The sequence below is a fragment of the Bubalus kerabau genome, chromosome 14, assembly GCF_029407905.1.
Source record: "Bubalus kerabau isolate K-KA32 ecotype Philippines breed swamp buffalo chromosome 14, PCC_UOA_SB_1v2, whole genome shotgun sequence".
In the NCBI taxonomy this organism is placed as follows: domain Eukaryota; kingdom Metazoa; phylum Chordata; class Mammalia; order Artiodactyla; family Bovidae; genus Bubalus; species Bubalus kerabau.
The window spans coordinates 65629819-65649050 of NC_073637.1; the positions used below are offsets into that span (position 1 = coordinate 65629819).

Below are 19232 nucleotides of genomic sequence, written 5' to 3' on the forward strand. Positions count from 1 at the left end.
TTTTAAGAAAGCAACTTATCTCTAAGGCAGAGGAAGGGAATAAAACAGCACATGATAAAAGAGAAAAAAGGCAGGCCTGGGAAACAGGAAGCCCAGCAGGACTCACTGGGCCTGGTTGGACTTCCTGGGGGTGAGTTTCTGAGGGTTTAGTGACTTTGTCTGGGGGTTGAATGACTTTGTCTGTGTGGGGACCGACTTTTGGAAAAAAAAAAAAGGGGATCTGCTTGGCCAAGTTGGGCACTGGATGAAATTTTGGACCCATAAGGTACACCGTAGGACTCTAGATTCTTTGTGCCTGTTTCATCTGAATCGATGTTATCACGTGTAAAACTGAACCTTGTTATTGCTGTTTTTAATAAGAATTAGTGTGTGTCTTATTACACACGTAATAAGGGAATTTTTACACATGGTGGACACACCATAATCTACCCAGATTGAAGTATAGAATATTTTTTCAGTTCTCCAGAAAGCTTCTTCTTGCCCCTCTCAAGTGAAAACACCCCACCCCATACCACAAAGCCATTATTCTGATTTCTGTCACCATCAGTTTTGCCTATTCCTTGAACTTCATATATATGTGTGTGTGTGTGTGTGTGTATTATTTTTTAGCCACACTGTACAGCATGTAGAACTTCCCCATCCAAGAATCAAACCTGTGCCCGTGCAATGGGAGCATGGAGTCTTAACCACTGAGCAACCAGGGAAGTCCAGAACTTTTAAACCTGTAATCATATAGTAGGTACTCCGTTGTGTCTGCTTTCACTCAATGTTATGCTTGTAAGATTCATGCAAGTTGTAATTTGTTCTTTTTCACTACTGTGTAGGGCTCCAGTTGTGTGACATATCACAACGTATCTATTCTCAGTTGTTGGCATTTGGGTTGTCTCCAGTTTGGGATTACTATGGATAAAGATGCTGCTTGTGTCCACACGTCTTGGGTGGATTTAAGCACTCATTCCTCTTGGATTCTTGGGTGATAAAGACATACATTCAGCTTTCAGGAAATCCTGCTGAACAAGTTTTCAAAGTGTTTGTCCCGTTTTATACTTATATCAGGACTCTATACTATTTCCTGCCTTAACTGAATAAGGGGTAACTGTTGGGGTTTCCCTGGTGGCTAAGTGGTAAAGAGTCCACCTGCAATGCAGGAGACACAGGTTCAATTCCTGGGAAGATCCTCTGGAGAAAGAAATGGCAACCCACTCCAATATTCTTTCTTGGGAAATCCCATGGATAGTGGAGCCTGGCAGGCTACAGTCCATGGGGTCACAAAGAGTTGGACTCAAATTAGTGGCTAAAAAGCAAGAGCAACTGTTAGTTATGAAACAAAATGTTCCTTTGGTTGCTCTGCATTCTCATCTTCATGTACACATCAAGATTTCACCAGTTACTATTAATAATAGTTTGTACCTGTTATTCCCTCTGCCTGGAACACTCTGCCACATATTCCCTGGCCAATTCCTCCTCATATTCGGGTTGTAGCCCAAAGGACGCCTCCCCAGTAAGGCCTTGCCTGACTGCCCCATCCGTGCGAGCACCTCTGCCTCCCCAGTGGGTCACTCACTATTTCACCCTCTGCTTCATTTCTGGCACTTACCCTGTTTGTTCATCAGTTTAATTATTGTCCATCTCCTCTCACTAGGAATGAAAGCTCTGTGAGGACTAGGTATTGTCTAGTCCTCAGAGTTCACTACAACCAATATAACCTGTGAAAGTGTGAAAGTGAAAAGCATTAGTTGCTCAGCTATGTGCGACTCTTTGTGACCCCATGGACTGTAACCTGCGAGGCTCCTCTGTCCATGGAATTCTCCAGGCAAGAATACTGGAGTTAGTTGCCATGCCCTCCTCCAGGGGATCGTCCCAACCCAGGGATTGAACTCAGGTCTGCTGCATTTCAGGTGGAGTCTTTACCATATGAGCTACCAGAGAAGCCCAGTACAACCTGTACAATCAATAAAATACTGCAGAAGTGACCATGTGTAACAGCCAAGATTAGGGAATAACCATAGGGCATCTGCCTCGCTCTCTGGGGTCCCCGGCTGTGAGGGAAGTCATATTGTGAGGACATTCAAGCAGCCTGGAAAAGCCTTTGTTTCCTGCCAACAGCCTGCGTCATGTGAGAGAACTTAGGAGTCAGTATCTCTGGCCCCGGTCAAGCCTTCAGGTGACTACATCTTGGTGGATATCATGAGAGACCTGAATCAGAGCCACTCAGATAAACCACTTCCAAATTCCTCACCCACAGAAATTGTGAACATGTTCATACTGTTGTGGCTTTAAGCTGCTAAGTTTTGAAGTAATTCGTACACGGTAATATTTAACAAATACCAGCACTCAGCAAGTATTTGTTGAACAAATGAATGAATAACTGAGTGAGTGAATTAGATTAAGAGCCACACATCATTAAGAGGCCACACATCAGTGGCCTCACGCCATCTGTTACTACCTGGTCAGAATGCATGTGTCATGGGCCTCTCCACTCTCAAGTTTGAGTTTAAGCTCATGATCTTAGAGCAAGTTTTCTCAACCTTGGCACTCTTGTTATTTGGAGCCAGAAAAGTTTTGTGTGAGGGGCAATCTTGTTCATTGCTGTAAGATTTTTAGCAGAATGAATCTGTAGTCTCCACCCAGTAGAAACTCCTCCCTCCAATGCAAATGTCACAACTAAAAATGTCTCCAGACAATGTCAAATGTGCCCTGGGATGCAAAATCACCCCCATTTAGGAACCATTGCTCTGAAGTAATCATTGAAGGGAGGTTAGAAATACTCAGAATACTGGTTGGGTTCAGGGCTGTGCCAAATTTTACAATATTTTTAAGATAATTGATTGATAAAAATCTAATCAACACATAACCTACTTTTTTCCAAAAAATAAATAAGAATTTAGTTAAGCAAAGTACATCTATAGATGAAACAATTATTCCTCATAAGTAAATGGCCCATTAATACTTACTGTTGCTAGGTATGAAAAAAAGACAATACCATGACCAAGCCAAATTCTACCTCTGGCTTTAAATAAAATACTGAGAAGGTGATTTGTCTCATGAATTTCCCTTTGGAAGAGGAATAGAAGTTACTCTCTCTCTCTCTCTCTCTGTTGTTTGTTTTGGAAGTATAATTGACTTACAATGTTATATTAGTTTCAAGTATACAGCAAAGTGATTCAGATATATATTCAGATGCTTTTCCCTATAGATTATTACAAAATATTGGGTACTGTGTCCAGAAGTTACTCTTAAAGTAGAGCAGCACAGTACAAGAACCAGTCTTCCTCAGATTCACTTATTTCCTGTTCCCTCTCACCTGGAACCTTTCTCAAGAGACCATGGAGCTTGCCTGCCTACTTCCTCCAGGTATCTGCTTAACTATCGCCTTATCAGAAAGGCCTTCCAAAGACTTCCCTCATCGTCCAGTGGTGAAGACTCTGCACTGCTCGGGGCGTGTGTTCCATCTGGGTGCGGGAAGCTCCACATGCCACGAAGTGTGTCCAAAAAAAAGGCCCTCCGAGACCAATCTTTTTCAACAACACCTCCCACCCACCAAAATCCCACACTCTTCATCCGTGGCCACCATCAGGCACACTGTAGATTCTGTTTGTCTTTGTCGTCTGCCTCTGCATGGTAAAATGTCAGTTCTCCTGTATCCTTATACCTGCAAGCAGTGCCTCACATCAGGTAGGTGCTCAATAAAAATTTGTGGAAGGAACGGATGTGGTGGGTCAAAGGCCAAGAAGGATTCAAAATGTTCCCCTGAGATGGGACTGGGGTAAGAAGGAGGGCTGCCCACATACTTTGTGTTGTACATTTTGCATTTTGAGTCATGTGAAAATAATAACTACTTAAAACAATCAAAAAGTGAAAGAAAAAGGTGGCCAGTTCCCTTCTTTCACCAAGTGGGATAAATCAAGCTTGCGCCGATGTCTCAACATTACTTTACATGACTGTCGTACGCAAAAGGTTTGTTCCCCACATCTCATTCACCCTCAGTGCAAAACTGGCTGTGCTGTCTTTGTTTGCACAACAAAGCTTGATGGATTGTTGTGGATTCTCATTCCTTATTTGAGAGCCTCTTGGCTTCTTTCAAGTCATGCTTTGGTGTTTCTTCAGTTCTTTCAAGTATTTTTAGCCATATAAAAGTAAAAATAAAAAGCAACTCTATTACTATGTGTCATCTACAATCTTGAAGAACAATTATTTCGAGCATATTATAGCTACTTAACTTAATAGCTACTTTCTGAGAAAAGAGAAGTAAAAATTCAAATTTCATAAATCAGTGAGTTTAAATGCATCCTGCAGACATTCTAAGATGATCCCATGGTGAATATTATTATTGAAAAACTGAAAAATAACCTGCAAAAAATAAATACAAGAACAGAAGAAAGAAAAAATTCCAATACTGAACCCAAACCTGGTGACTTGTTCCCATTTTCTTCACATGATGGTTATTCAAGTGTCAAACGCATCTTCTGTGTTTTCCTTTACATATCTCCTGGACTTCCCTGGTGGCTTAGATGGTAAAGCGTCTGGCTACAATGCGGGAGACCTGGGTTCAATCCCTGGGTTGGGAAGATCTCCTGCAGAAGGAAACGGCAACCCACTCCAGTATTCTTGCCTGGAAAAACCCATGGACGGGAAGAGCCTGATAGGCTACAGTCCATGGGGTCACAAACAGTCGGACATGACTAAGCAACTTCACTTTCTTTCTCTAGATAAAAATTCAACAGTACTTTCCACTGTTCCCAGGGTGAAATAGCAGCATCACTGGGGTGGGTGAGGGATCTTGGGAGACTTGCGAACTCCATAGCAGGTCTCATGGTGAGATCTGCCACACCTCAGGGTTAGGGAAGGGAGACATGGTTGTAGGTTATGTTTTCTGGGAAGCAGATGCTGAGAAAGAGTTGGGGGTATATAAGGTTTATTGGGAGGTAAGATCTACAATCCCTGGGTTGGGAGGATCCCCTGGGGAAGGGACTGGCTACCCACTCCAGTATGAATTTCTTTTGCGGGGGGGAGGGGGGGGCGCTGCCCAAGTGACACTACTGGTAAAGAACCCACCTACCAATGCAGGAGACAGAAGAGAGGCAAGTTCAATGCCTGGGTCAGGAAGATCCCCTGGAAAAGGAAATGGCAACCCACTTCAGTGTTCTTGCTTGGAGAATCTAATGGACAGAGAAGCCTGGCAGCTTACAGTTGGTAGGGTTGCAAAGAGATAGAAACAACTGAAGTGACTTCAGTTTAGTTCAGTCACTCAGTCGTGTCCGACTCTTTGTGATCTCATGGATGGCAGCAGGCCAGGCCTCCCTGTCCATCACCAACTCCCAGAGTTTACTCAAACTCATGCCCATTGAATCAGTGATGCCATCCAAACATCTCATCCTCTGTCATCCCCTTCTCCTCCTGCCTTCAATCTTTCCCAGCATCAGGGTCTTTTCCAATGAATCAGCTCTTCACATCAGGTGGCCAAAGTATTGGAGTTTCAGCTTCAGCATCAGTCCTTCCAGTGAACACTCAGAACTGATTTCTTTTAGGATGAACTGGTTGGATCTCCTTGCAATTCAAGGAACTCTCAAGAGTCTCCTCCAACACCATAGTTTACAAGCATCAATTCTTCTGCACTCAGCTTTCTTTATAGTCCAACTCTCATATCCATACATGACTATTGGAAAAACCACAGCTTTGACTAGACGGACCTTTGTTGGGAAAGTAAATGTCTCTGCTTTTTAATATGCTGTGTAGGTTTGTCATAACTTTTCTTCCAAGGAGCAAGTGTCTTTTAATTTCATGGCTGCAGTCACCATCTGCAGTGATTTTGGAGCCCCAAAAAATAAAGAAGCGACTTAGCAGCAGTCAAGATCTATAAAAGGAAATAGGGAGAAAGTCGAATTGGGCAGGCGGAGCAGTCCGAAGGCCATCAGACTTGACTATATCTGCCAACCCCACGAGGAGCTCAGTCACAGGGACTGCCTGCTAGAGGCGTCTCGAGTTGAGGGGACACAGCTAGGCTAACACTGCCATCTTGCTCAGCCCTTGGCTGAGGATCCCCCCAAGAGGACTGTGACCTTGACTTGAAGCGCTGAGGCAGGTCCTGAAGGAGCTGACAGCTGCAGGCTGTTGGACAATCACCCACCCCATGGCTGGTCAGCGAGTCATTTCTTAAAGAGGGCTCTGAGCAACACATGTCAGTCCGCCTCAGGAAGGAAGGGATGGGAGAATCTGACAGACGTTCTTCGAAAAGTCATGGCAGCTCTTGGTGACTGGTCAGATCTACAGAGAGAGGTTAAAGAGAATCCTGACCACTAGGAGAGCATGGCCATCAACAGACGTGGATCGGTTGGGATAAAATCTCTTCTCACCAGACCCACAGCAGCCTTCTTCTGAAAATAGCCCACTTATTTTCTGCCTAAGTTGGCTGTGCCCTCTATACTGAGTGACCAGCCATGCTCCTTAGCGGCAACATGAAGGGCTCACCAGGGGACTGATTCATGGCCCCTGGAGGTTACATGCAGGGCGGGGATGGCTTGATGTGAAACGGTCCCATGTTGAATGGGGACAAACTAACTCTAGTTAGTTTTGAAGAGGGGTTGAAGCAGGTGCTCAGGCTTCATCCTGAAGGACACTGAGTGTTTCTTCCTTCTCTCCCGCTGCACAGAGCTGACCAGAGGGCAGCGGATGTCCACCCTGTCGTTGCCTAAAGAGACACCATGTCCTTGGCTACCCAGTGTCCTGGTGAGAAACTCTGTCATCACAGGTGATCTGGGGATGTCACTTCCTTAAAGAGTCTGTCCTTTGAATTGCAAAATGACAATGCTGACAGTTATTTCTTCTTTGTAAAAGACTGAGTGAAAAGATGAGATTTGACCCTGAAACTCTAACAACTGTCCCTTAGGTTTGGGTTTGGGCAACTTTCGTAAACCTTGAGCTCATCCAACTTGCTCCTCACCTCCTATGGTGATTTTTCCCACAGCAGGAGCTGTCATGTCTCTAAATTTTGAATGTCAGGTTGATCTGCCTGCTGCTGTGGGTGATACAAACAGCTGACACTAATGGTTCACCATCTAATTAGCAGGACATTATCTCAAGCAGACCTTATTTAAAGTCATTCTGTATACATAAAACTGTTTACAATACTATTTTTAATACCAAGTCTCTGTAACTTCCCTGTATGTAAAGCCTTAAAAGCCTGATTTCAAACTGGAATTGAGCTACACACACACACATGCACACGCACACACACACACACACACACACACACAGGGCACGTGTATGTACAGCTTAGAATCAGGCAGATGGGTTCCAGTTCGATAATTCCTTGCCTCTCCTACAGGTTTGGCCTTCAGTTCATGGAATAAGAATCATCTATTCCCAGGCAGAAGCCAGATTAAAATGGAAAAAGGCAACCATTAAGAGGTTGTGTGGAGGGAATTTTAAGTTTTAAAAGAGTAATTGAGATCGTACTTTGAAAATTAAAATTTTAAAGAGCTTAAAGGTGAAAAAGAAAAGAAGAAATAAGAAGAAGTTATAAGAGTACTACCTAAACTCATTTATTTCTTTTCAATATGTTAGTTAAAAATCAGAGTTATACCAACAAATACCAATATTCATTCTCTATACTAGTGCTTGGGAATTTATTTTTAATTGAATGGAATAATGACTTGGAAGAATCAAGCTTGTAGATTTTAGAGCCTGTCAGGGAGAAAACTTAGAAATGCTAAACAGATCACATTTTGTTCAAGTTTATACATGCTACCATTCCAACAACTTAGATGAAAATATTTGCAATCATATCTGCAAACATAGATGAGGGGTTTAAGGCAAGATGAGGTATAAATTATATAAAGCATAGAATGCAAATAAAAATAATGATGGGATGCAGGGGATTGTAGGAGTTAAAATACCAGTGTCAGAATCTGGCTTTCTGTCAGATTCTGACACAAAGTCAGAATTCAAGCTTTGCCCCTTACTTAATTGAAGGATCTTAATTTAAGAAAGGCAAACAACTTCACCTTTGTGTATCTATACTTGCTATAAAATAAGAATAAGGAGAAGATCCAAGATGTCAGCCTCCAGAACTGCTCATGTGGCTAAATGCTCCCCAATGTGTCTAAAAACAGTGCCTCTATCCCCAGGGTGAGCTGCATCTTTCATATCAGACAAGTGGATTACCTACAGCAAGAGGAAAACCAGGCTATTAAAATGTTTCTGGTATAAAAGCATCCTTCTCTGGTCATTTCTTCAGGTCTCCATTTTCTTGTGAAGGCTCCTATATATAAGTAAAAATTCAATAAAATTTGTATACTTTTCTCCTGTTTAAAAAAAAAAGAATAAGGAAACCTACCTCACATTAGTTTTGTGAGAATTCATATATAAAGCACTTGGTGCACAATTTGGTACACAGTAACTGTCCAATTAATGAAAACAACATATAATAAAACACAACCTAAAATTAAAGTCTTATTACAATAGTCATTTCTGATTTTTAAGTGGTTAGCTTGTAGACTAGGATCACTGAAAAATGAGAATAAGAGTTGTTATTTATTGAACCTCTACTATTAGCCCAGGAGAGCGGCAGACATTATTTACATATCACTAATTTTCATATTATATCTGATATTATTATCTCTATTTATAGATGAAGAAACTGAGGATCAGGTCAGAGAGGTTGTAAGTGACCCTATAACCGAATCCCTATTCACTCTGCCATATTGCCTCTGAGTTAGGATGCCACCAAATAGTCTATAAATAAAGTTAATTTATTTTTAACAATGTAACCAACTGCTGACTTGCACATCATTCTTGTCCCATGTGCTTGGTGGACTCTGGCATCAAATCTACTGCTGGTTTTCAATCCATTGGATTGAAACAAAAAGCAAGACAGAAGATTGCACTACCCTCCATCTGTCTCCGGTGTCTCTACCCCACTGGATCATGGCACTTACTGCCATCCCCAGGAGGGGCATGCCACGAGGCACATCTTGGCAACGCTGAGAAGCTTTTCAAAGTTAGAAGAAATGATTACCTTTGAAAAGGGTCAGAAAAATTACTAAGAATAGTTATTTGCTAACACGCAGGCTTGAAGAGTTTAAGTCCTTCACATTCTGTTAGCAACGTGTGCCTCGTCACTCAGTTGTGTCCAACTTTTTGCAACTCCTTGGACTGTAGCCCACCAGGCTCCTCTGTCCATGGGATTCCAGAGAACACTAGAGTCGATTGCCATTTTCTTCTCCAGGGTATCTTCCCAACACAGGGACTGAACCCAAGTTTCCTGCATCTCCTGCATTGCAGGCGGATTCTTTACTGATGAGTCATCAGGGAAGCCCCTTCTGTTAGCAATATGATCACCAAAATATCATTTTCACTTTAATTCAACAAAGGATGAACAGTAAGCACCATATATTTTTAAATTATTCTGCTGCATGTGCTTACGCTGTGTGTGTGCACAGTCGCTTCAGTTGTGTCCAACTCTGTGCAACACTATGGATTGTAGCCCGCCAGGCTCTTCTGTCCGTGTGATTCTCCAGGCAAGAATACTGGAGTGGGTTGCCATGCCCTCCTCCAGGGTACCTCCCCAATCCAAGAATCAAACCCGTGTCTCTTGCATCTCCTGCGCTGGCGGCAGGTCCTTTACCACTAGCATCACCTGGGAAGCCCATTCTATTGTATATCCTTCTTTAAATAACTTACTATTATATACAAGAATGCAAATATATACACCAAATAAATTAGGAAAGTAGTTCCCTCTTTTTAAAAAAAAATGAGGAACAAATTTTGTTTTCTTAAAGACCTAATACACTTTGAAGCTGGGAAGGACCACTTCAGCATTCCTTTAAAGGTAATCTCCCTCAAAATACTTATTTGAGTTTTTTAATTATGTACTTAATAAGACAAAAAAACATTAACATGTAGAAAAGATTATATACAAATGGCAAGTAAGAACATAAAAATATACCCAGCCTCATTAGTCATTGGCGAAATGCGTTTTAAAACTACTATGAGATAGCACTACACACCCACTAGAGTAGCTGTAATCAAAGAGACTGACAATACTGTTTCCAAGGATGCAGAACAACTGGGATTTTCATACACTGCTTGTGTATGAAAACAGTTTGGCAGCTTCTTATAAAATTAAACATATACCTACCATAAGAGCCCTCAGTCCCACTCCTAGATATTAGCCCCAAAGAAATGAAAGCAGATAGATGTCCACACAAAAACTGTCAGCGTTCACAGCAGCTTTCTTCATAGGAGCCAAAAGCAAAAAAACAACCAGACGTCGAACGATGGGTGAATGGATAAAGAGCCTGTGGACTATCCATACAATGGAATAGTATTCAGTAATAACAAGGAATGAACTAAACTGTGTGTGTGTTAGTAGCTCAGTTCTGTCCGACTCTTTGCAACCCCATGGACTGTAGCTTGTCAGGCTCCTGTCTGTGGATTCTCCAGGCAAGTGTACTGAAGTGGGTTGCCATTCCCTTCTCCAGAGGATCTTCTCAACCCAGGGATCAAACCCCCGATTGGAGGCCCACACAAATGTGCCCAGCTGGTTTTCTGACAAAGGTGCACAAGCAATTCAAAGGAGGAAGGATACCTTTCCAAAAAAGAAAAAAATGATGCTAGAGCAACTGGACATCCAATGTTGTTGTTGCTCAGTTGCTAAGTTGTATCTGACTTTGCAACCTCATGGACTGCAGCATGCCAAGCTTCCCTGTCCTTCACTATCTCCCAGAGTTTGCTCAAACTCATGTCCATTGAGTTGGTGATGCCATCCAATCATCTCATCCTCTGTCACCCTCTTCTCCTCCTGCCCTCGATCTTTCCCAGCATCAGGGTCTTTTACAATGAATCAGCTCTTTGCATCAGGTGGCCAAAGTATTGGAGCTTCCGCTTCAGCATCAGTCCTTCCAATGAATATTCAGGACTGATTTCCCTCAGGATGGACTGGTTTGATCTCCTCGCTGTCCAAGGGAATCTCAAGAGTCTTCTCCAACACCACAATTCAAAAGCATCAATTCTTTGGCGCTCAGCCTTCTTTATGATCTGTACACGACTACTGGAAAAACCATAGCTAGGCAAAAAAGAGAAATGAATCTCAAACTAGTGTCACAGAATCCATGACAAGCATACAAAATAGGTAACAATTTTAGAACTATTTATGCCACTACTAGAGGAGAAGGAAATGGCAACCCACTCCAGTATTCTTGCCTGGAGAGTCCCATGGACAGAGGAGCCTGGTGGGCTGCTGTCCATGGGGTCACACAGAGTTGGACACGACTGAAGTGACTTAGCAGCAGCAGCAGCATGCCACTACTGGCTAGGATTACATTTGACTGCATATGACAGACATACTTAATCTTATTAACAAAAACAACAGAAGTGCAGGTTAGGACTAGTACAGCAGTTCCAGGAAGCTGTGAGAACCCCAGGCCCCTTCTGCTTGTTTGCTCCACTCTCCTTGATATTCCACTTCGGTCCAGGCTGTCCCAGCCCTCACTGTGTCCACATTCTGGCAGTGAGCATCCTTTCCCTTTCTGGACACTTCCCAGAAGTCTCACATCAAACATCCCTTATATCTCTCAGGTGTCACTTATTTCCAAGACCCACTTAACTGGGTGGGCAGTAAGAAATGTGGTCTTTTACTGCAGGGAGCATTGTGCCCAGTTGACTATCAGAAAATCTTTTAATGTTTCTAAAAGAAAGGAAGAAGGTGTATAGGAGCAAACTTGCAAACTCTTCCACAGACCACATTTAAATTTGTTTCTTCTATGGTTCTCAAGCTTTTATCTTCTTAAAATCTCTGAACAAAAAATATGATGATTTTTCTATGAAAATACAAAACACCCAGTACTCACTAACTGATTCATCAGTCATTTAATAAACATAACTACTTTCTCAAGAAACTCAAGGGGAAAAACATCCCTAATTATTAGTTCAGTTCAGTTCAGTCGCTCAGTCATGTCCGACTCTATGCAACCCCATGAATCTCAGCACACCAGGCCTCCCTGTCCATCACCAACTCCCGGAGTTCACTCAGACTCACGTCCATCGAGTCAGTGATGCCATCCAGTCATCTCATCCTCTGTCGTCCCCTTCTCCTCCTGCCCCCAATCCCTCCCAGCATCAGTCTTTTCCAATGAGTCAACTTTTCGCATGAGGTGGCCAAAGTACTGGAGTTTCAGCTTTAGCATCATTCCTTCCAAAGAAATCCCAGGGCTGATCTCCTTCAGAATGGACTGGTTGGATCCCCTTGCAGTCCAAGGGACTCTCAAGAGTCTTCTCCAACGCCACAGTTCAAAAGCATCAGTTCTTCAATGCTCAGCCTTCTTCACAGTCCAACTCTCACATCCATACATGACCACAGGAAAAACCATAGCCTTGACTAGACGGACCTTTGTTGGCAAAGTAATGTCTCTGCTTTTCAATATGCTATCTAGGTTGGTCATAACTTTCTTTCCAAGGAGTAAGCGTCTTCTAATTTCATGGCTGCAGTCACCATATGTAGTGATTTTGGAGCCCAGAAAAATAAAGTCTGACACTGTTTCCACTGTTTCCCCATCTATTTCCCATGAAGTGATGGGACCGGATGCCATGATCTTAGTTTTCTGAATGTTGAGCTTTAAGCCAACTTTTTCACTCTCCACTTTCACTTTCATCAAGAGGCTTTTTAGTTCCTCTTCACTTTCTGCCATAAGGGTGGTGTCATCTGCATATCTGAGGTTATTGATATTTCTCCCGGCAATCTTCATTCAAGCAGTGCTTTTTCCAGTCTAGCATTTCTCATGATGTACTCTGCATATAAGTTAAATAAGTAGGGTGACAATATACAGCCTTGATGTACTCCTTTTCCTATTTGGAACCAGTCTGTTGTTCCATGTCCAGTTCTAACTGTTGCTTCCTGACTTGCATACAGGTTTCTCAAGAGGCAGGTCAGGTGGTCTGGTATTCCCATCTCTTTCAGAATTTCTCACAGTTTATTGTGATCCCCGTAGAAAAAAAATATTTTTGCTTTGCCGACAAAGGTGCATATATTCAAAGCTATGGTTTTTCCAGTAGTTGTGTGTGAATGTGAGAGTTGGACCATAAAGAAGGCTGAGCACCGAAGAATTGATGCTTTCAAATTATGGTACTAGAGAAGACTCTTGAGAGCCCCTTGGACTGCAAGTAGATCCAACCAGTTCGTCCTAAAGGAAATCAGTCCTGAATACTCATTGGAAGGAGTGATGCTGAAACTGAAGCTCCAGTACTTTGACCACATGATGTGAACAGCCAGCTCTTTGGAAAAGACCCTGATGCTGAGAAAGATTGAAGGCAAAAGGAAAAGGAGACAGAGGATGAGATGGTTGGATGGCATCACTAACTCAGTGGACATGAGTTTGAGCAAACTCCAGGAGACAGTGAAGGACAGGGAAGCCTGGCATGCTGCAGGTGATATTTTAATTCTAATAGCCTCTTTTAAGCTTGGTCTTGGGTCTGAATAAAGTAAATATTTCAAAAATGACAATGTCCATTTTATTTTCAATATTTATACATAACTGGATTATCCAGTTCTTGTTTCTCTTCTCCTTGACTCTCCTATCTCACTTCGTCACTAACCAAATCTCTCTTGGGGTCCTTTACAGAGAAATGAACATAAAAAAAACTTACTCAGTTTTTCTTAAAAAATAAATACTTCCTACTATTTCTAGGTTTAAATAAAGATAATTTGTTTATCAGTGAATTTCATTTATTTAGGTGATTATTCATACATAGCAATATTACTAATCTCCAACATGCTATTCTCTTTAAAAAATCCATTTATTTATTTAGTTATTATTCCCCCATTCAACCAGTCTTTACCAATTACCTACAAAGAGTGGCTAATACATTTGTCTTTCCCACCAAAATGTGACTCTATTGTGGTCCAGCAGTGTCTTTTTTGTTTCCATCTTCCCACTCTCAGCACCTGCTACATCTGGTATTTATTAAGTAGCTACTCAACAAACATCTGTTCAAGAATGAAAGAAAGAATAAACATGGTCTTTCCAGAACCCAGATCCATTGATGGGGTTCTGTTTTCCTAAAGACAATGAAGACCATCCATGATGATGTTGAGTGTTTCACTGATATTCCAGAATCCCCTGGTCCTGATAATATTTATTTGCCCTTCCAGAAAGGCCCTGAGATGTTTCAGCAAAGAACAGTAGGGTACCATACAAAATCCTGTCTTAGAACTCACTCTCCATTCTCTGACTCTCTGCAATAGACGTCGGGGCTTTTCCTGCATCTGTAGTCCCCTCAATTCTCAGTCAAGACCAACACCCACTTCTCCCTGACCTCTGACACTCAACTTACCCTAATAAAATAATCAAGTCTTCTTTGTCAGCAGCTCAGAGTTAATTGTTCTTTCTAAAGCTTGACCTTCGTACTGTTTCTAATCCCTACCCTCTCATATCTACAGCCGCTGCCTAGCAGAATATTTTGACTTATTTATGCTGCTTGCATGCATAAGCTATTGCTAGCTGCACTGCTATGATAGGAAAGTCACAAAAGGAAGGTGACCTCATCTTATACATTGCTTAGCTACATCTTTTGGCCAATGGTGATTTAGAGAAACAGTTCAACACATGTGTCCTTTCCTTTTACTGGTCACTTACCAATTTAAATGTTCTTATAGTTGTTGTTTATTCATTTTTTAGTTGACCAAGTCTGAAGTCTTCTGACTATATTAGCCTTTTTAAAAAATCAATGTTTAACAAATAAGTGAGGCATTAACTGTACAGAAGTTAGTCATGTTAAAAACACACATCTGACTGACCCAAACAACCATCTCCTGTCCCATAGAGTGGGTTTGATTTAAATTTCCTGTCAAATTGCTGAAATATTAAAATGTTTCAGGGATTCTTTAGGATTTCATGGTTAAGAAAGTGTGTCAACTACTCCTAAAAATAATTTCAAGTTGAGAGAGATTGCCCCAGTCCAAGAAAACTACAATACAGAAATTCTGCTCTTAGGTCCTGAAAAACTTTATATCAGGTCCTGGGAAAATGGCCAGAAATTCACATTGCCCTTGATTCCTTTTCCAGATGCCTAAAGGTTCAGGGGCAGGCAGGAGGAGAGGGGGAGGGAGAGGATTTTTAAGTCTTCTAATATATATGCATTATTCTATTTTCAACCCTTAATGAATCCCAAATGTTCCTTTCACTTATTCTTGGTCCTCAGGGCTGAAATACAGTCCAGAAAGGGACAAATTCTTCTTCTAACCTCTTCACTCCATGATTACTTTTGAATTGTAAATCATGCACTTTGGAAACTGTGAATTCCCAGCTGCTTTCACCTGCCTCAAACGATTGTCAAATGATGGAAAGCTCCAAGGGATAATCAGACATGGCAGTACCTGTACCATTTTTCATTTTGCTTTGTATGTATGAGGATCTCTCATACAAAATGATTTTTGAATTCAGAAAATATTTCTGGTAAGCATCATAAACCAGTACCTTCATTTCTGCACTACTAATCTCGATGGTACCTTCCAAAATTATTTTAATGCTTAACACCAAATTAAAGTTTTTACCTTTGCTTACAAAATATAAAAATATATTAAAAATATAATTAATCAAGAGGATGGGAAGACAAGCCACAGACTGGGAGAAAATAGTTGCAACAGACTAACAAAGACTGCTTTCTAAATTATACAAACAACTCTTAAAACTCAACAATGAGAAGACAACTGGATTAAAAGTTGGTCAAAGACCTCAACAGTCACCTCATCAAAGAAGTTATACAGATGGCAAATAAACATATGAAAAATGCTCCACATCATTTGTCATTGGTGAAATGCAAGTTCAAACAACAATGAGATAACACTACTCACCTATTAAAATGGCCAAAATCCAGAACACTGACAACATCAAATGCTGACAAGGCTGTAGAGCAATAGGAACTATCATTCACTGCTGGTGAGAATGCAAAATGATACAGTCACTGTGAAAGACAGTTTTGTGGTTTCCCACCAGGACTTCCCTGGTGGCTCAGACGGTAAAGTATCTGCCTATAGAGCAGGAGACCCGGGTTCAATCCCTGGGGAGGGAAGATCTCCTGGAGAAGGAAATGGCAACCCACTCCAGTATTCTTGCCTGGAAAATCCCATGGATGGAGGAGCCTGGTAGGCTACAGTCCATGGGGTCGCAAAGAGTCAGACACGACTGAGCGACTTCACTTTCACTTTCATAACACTAAACATACTCTGACCATATGATCCAGCAGTGGCACTCCTTGGTGTTTGCTCAAAGGAGTTGAAAACTAATGTGCACACAAAAACCTGCATGTGGATGTTTATAGCAGCATTACTCATAATTGCCCAAACTTGGATGCAACCAAGATGTCCTATGGTAGGTGAATGGGTGTATCACAGTTTTGTGGTACATCCAGACAATGGCATATTACTCAGTCCTTTAAAAAAAGACAACAACACAACAACAAATCATGGAGGAATCTTAAATGCAAATTATTAAGTGAAACAAGCCAATGTGAACAGCTGCTATTTTATGATTCCAACTATATGGCATTCTGGAAAAGAGGAAATTATGGAGTCAGTAAAATGATCAGTGGTTACCAAGGGTTAGGGGGAGAGATGAATAGGTGGACAAGAGAATTTTTAGGACAGTGAAATTACCTTGTATGACACTATAATGATGGATATATGTTATAATTTGCTTTTGTTGTTTAGTTACTAAGTCATGTCTGACTCTTTTGTGACCCATGAATTGTAGCCTGCCAGTCTCCTCTGTCCTTGGGATTTCCCAGGTGAGAATACTGGAGTGGGTTGCTATTTTCTTCTCCAGGGGATATTCCCAACCCAGGGATCGCACCCAGGTCTCCTGCATTGGCAAGAAGATTCTTTACTGTTGAGCCAGTGGAGAAGCCCATATGTCATCACACATTTGTCCAAACCTGTAGAATGTACAATACTCAGAGTGAACCTAAAGGTAAATATTGAATTTTGGGTGATAATGACTATAAATGTATTTTAAGAAAATACCACTCAATTTTATTAATTTTAACAAATATCCCACTCTGTGGGAGATGTCAAAAATAGGGGAAGCTATGCATAAGTGGGTGCTAGAACTATATGAAGCTCTGTACCTTCCTCTCAATTTTGTTATGAATCTAAAATAAATCCTATAATACTGGAGACTGCAATGGAGACTTAAAGGTTAAGATAGCAAAATAGTGCCAAGTTACAATCTTTGCTATAATCTTTCCCATTTTCCCATTAAAGTTTCGTGAAAAAGTTTTTGAAAATTAAGAATCAATCATTTGCAAGAGGTATTTCCACTAACTACAGTACAGAAGGAACTAAATCAAGAAACTTTATCATGAATACTTTATCCTCAAGAAAGAAGAGCAAAATTGGTAGGAAGAAGTTAAGCCTTCACATTGTTATTCAATCAGAGTCTCCAGATCCCAGGAGAAGGCACAGGAGAATTACAGAGAACCAGGGAGGCAGGGGTGGCTGGCTACAGAATGTGATGGATAGACCCCTGGCATAAGGAGCTGCAGATAAAGCATTGTGGGGAAGCACCCTGACAGCCCACAGTATTCAAGACTGCAGTTTTTCCATTTATCACAGCTGATTAAAGACGAACCCCAGATAGCCTCTGATTCTTGACAACATAAATTCCCCTCCTTGCAGACAACTGGACAATGGGTCAGGGGAAGATCCTGTCATGGCGGCCGCTCCACAAGTGATAAATGTAAATGTCTGCTGGATTCCAGCATTTGGGTAGGTAAGTGTGTTCCTGCACTCTCCTACAACTTTAGATCTATCTATCTTTTCAAGAGGATGGCAAAGAGAAGCAGAGGAAATTTCACCTGCCGGTTGGCCAACTCTAAGACTGGAAGGAATTTCTCTTGTTGATATGTAATAGGAAAACAATCACCACCTCAACACAAGATCGAAAAAAAAACTATAGTGCAAGGAAATAGAGAGCTATCTGAAGACAGCATACAACTGAAGATGGGAAAAGAAGACTTTACTATGGGAAAAGAAGACTTTAGAAAATGTCTCTCTGTACTTAATGGAAGGTGGGGGAGATATTGTCTTTATTGATCATCAGTAAATTAAAAATATAAGGCAACTAAAATTTCACTGTGGAATTAAAAATGCCGTTGGAGGCAGAAAAGCAAAACTGACTCTGCTGATGGTCAAATAAGTAATTTGTAGGATGAATATGAGGTTTTGTTTTTCAGGGAACCTTTCTCACTTCTCCACGGACAGTGCTCACAGCTCAGATTTCTCAAAACACAATCTGCTTACCTTCATGAGCCCTTACTTCGCTGTGCTTCTCTGTAATTGCGTTTGGTGTATGGGTCTGTCCCTTGACCATGTGTTGCTTCAGGGAGGGAGTATGACTCATGCATTTCTATCCCTCCAAAGCAGCATAATCTCTGACCAGTGGGCTCTAGTTAAGGGCCTGGTGAAGGTACGAAATGAGAGCTCACAGTTGACTTGGGGTTCTTATTGGTTTACGTTTTAATTTTTTTAATCAGCATGCAAAAAATCCAGTCTGCGATCAAAGTATCACAGAACACCGTTTAGAGACTGGGATGTCAGGATAGAGTTAAAAGGTACGGACTGAAAAACAAGTTTTGTGTGTGTGTTTTTTTTTTTTTTTAAGAAAAACAAGGTTAAAACAGTATACAAAAGAATAAGGATGGCATCAAGTGAATAGTAAATTAAAAAGTAGTGAGACTATTAGAGTGACTAAGAATTGAGAAAATATAACTTTCCTAAAGTCATTCTAGGAGTCAATAGATTAGTTAAGAATACATAAAATACCTCTTATCATAAGAGCAGAGGCCCTTACTCTCACTTGTTTTCCCTCCCTGTGCCTTTTTTCTTTCACATTTCCTCTTAAAAAAAAAAAAAAAAAAAAAAAAAACCCTTACCATGCTTTGGATTTGCCAATGATATCTACAGACATTACAACACGAGCTGTTATAACAGATAAAACCTAAATTTCACTGGCTTAAAAAAGAAAAGGTATCCTTCAATAAAGTCCTGATCAAGGCTGACTTTTAAAGGCCGTTAGGGACTCAGACTGCTTTTATCTATGGTGCCCCTCCCCTAAAGCCTTGGAGTCCTATTTCAGCTGGCAAATAGATGTCCATTAACAGATCGAACAGAGGTTAAAACAAGGAGGTTTTTGCAGACCAAAGCCACAAGTGGAGAACATGGCTTTGGATATGTCCTATTA

General features: G+C 41.2%; 1 non-coding gene across 1 annotated transcript; it reads left to right on the forward strand.

Annotated features, from left to right (window-relative positions):
• Positions 1-15993: 15993 nt before the first annotated feature.
• Positions 15994-16065, forward strand: TRNAY-AUA (transfer RNA tyrosine (anticodon AUA)). The gene has a single exon. It is a non-coding gene; the product is annotated as a tRNA-Tyr (tRNA).
• The last annotated feature ends 3167 nt before the right edge of the window (positions 16066-19232 follow it).